Here is a 2,274-nt window from a genome sequence, read left to right on the forward strand (position 1 = left end):
TGGTGGGTTTTTGTTAAATGTGAGCCAAAATCATCACAATTAAAAGAACCAAAGACTTAAACTACTTCAGTCTGTGTGCATTGAATTGATTTAATACACGAGTTTCACAATTTGAGTTGAATTACTGAAATAAATGAACTTTTCCACGACATTCTAATGTATTGAGATGCACCTGTAGATATGCTTGGGCTGTTATAAATGTAAAATAAAAATAATTTATATATAGCTGTTTGGGGTGGGGATCAATTAAACTGATCCGCGATGAGGTCATAGTCGTGTTGCATTGTGGAGCGGCCTGAAGTGTTCAGTAAACCACTGTTACATTTAATCAGATAGCTTATAATTACACAGGCCTAATAGGGACACCTTAAAATAGTGTAACCAAAATGTTGTATTACATTTGAAAACATGACCAATTTTAACGTGTATGATAGATACTGGTTTGTATGGAAGCCCGTTTCCGCTACTGAATAAAAAATAAAAAAACGAATTTCCAAAGTTAAATTCCAATTTTGAGGGGGGGGGGACTGATAAGAATAGAATTGCGAGTTAAAAAAAATAAATGTCGCATTGCCCTTTTTTTTTTTTGATTCGGGGGGAAAAGCGGGCTTCCATAGGTTTGAATACACACAGAAGACTAAACAAATTGCCTAACCACACCGGAAGTAAACAAAGCGGACCACAGTCTTGGATACAGTCGCCACGGTAACAACAACAACAACAACAGCCGCAACAGTTACAGATGGGAAAACGAGTCAAGCTCTCAACAGCCAAAAGCTAATGATTTCGGCCTTCAGTAACGCTTCTGCTATCACAGTTAAAAGGAGAAATGGCATCTAGTTTACAGACGCAACACGAGACGCAAAGCGGGGTTTATACGTTCTCCAGTCGTCCGCGTGCGGTTCCCAACCGCCCCAAATACAGACAAGCCGCTCCGCTGCTGTGAGTCACACCACATCAGTATAAATCTCGCTTCGGCGGACATCTTCTGCCAATTAACAGTATAAACACGTTAAATATCATTGATAGATTGATATATAGATGTTTGCCTCCTTAGACAAATCCCTGTATTTTGTCCATTATAGCGGTGCTGTGAACATCAGGTAAACATAAGCTTTCTGATTTATTTATTAATTAATTATTAATTTTCCCAGCTCTCTTTTTACACAACGTAATCTGAAACGCTGTTTTATTGCAGTAACAGTAATTGTAATAATTACTAGAAAACTAAGATTACATTGGTAAGCCTTTTTGTTGTTGTTGTTGTTGTCTTGGGCTTATAATGTGATACCAAGTTGATCAGGGTTGGGCACTTAATGTTAATATTATTAAAGTGCATGATGGTTTGCCCATCGTTTTACTAATGAATAAATAAAAAAGGGATTTCTTTTTGAATGGATAAAATATGCAACATGCTGATTATTTTAATCTATTATACAATTTCTCCTCGCTGTATGCAGAAATGAAGAACAGAGCAGTTATGGAAACATCATGTATGACCGACGTGTTGTCAGAGGAAATACATACGCTCAACATATCCTACCCATTGTGAGTACCAGTACAGACAGGTTAGAAAACTCTCTTACAAGCAGATGGAGTTGTGTGTGTGCTTGTGTGCTCTGACAGCCAAGAGATCATTAATATTACGAACCATACATAACACAGTGTTGTTCATCACAATTAAAAGAACCAAAGACTTAAACTACTTCAGTCTGTGTGCATTGAATTGATTTAATACACGAGTTTCACAATTTGAGTTGAATTACTGAAATAAATGAACTTTTCCACGACATTCTAATGTATTGAGATGCACCTGTAGATATGCTTGGGCTGTTATAAATGTAAAATAAAAATAATTTATATATAGCTGTTTGGGGTGGGGATCAATTAAACTGATCCGCGATGAGGTCATAGTCGTGTTGCATTGTGGAGCGGCCTGAAGTGTTCAGTAAACCACTGTTACATTTAATCAGATAGCTTATAATTACACAGGCCTAATAGGGACACCTTAAAATAGTGTAACCAAAATGTTGTATTACATTTGAAAACATGACCAATTTTAACGTGTATGATAGATACTGGTTTGTATGGAAGCCCGTTTCCGCCACTGAATAAAAAATAAAAAAACGAATTTCCAAAGTTAAATTCCAATTTTGAGGGGGGGGGGACTGATAAGAATAGAATTGCGAGTTAAAAAAAATGAAAGAGAAAAAAAAGTCGCAATTACCTCTTTTCTTTTTTATTCAGTGGCGGAAACGGGCTTCCATAGGTTTG

Source organism: Sinocyclocheilus grahami, unplaced genomic scaffold (genome assembly GCF_001515645.1).
Source record: "Sinocyclocheilus grahami isolate Dianchi unplaced genomic scaffold, SAMN03320097.WGS_v1.1 scaffold817.1, whole genome shotgun sequence".
NCBI lineage: Eukaryota > Metazoa > Chordata > Actinopteri > Cypriniformes > Cyprinidae > Sinocyclocheilus > Sinocyclocheilus grahami.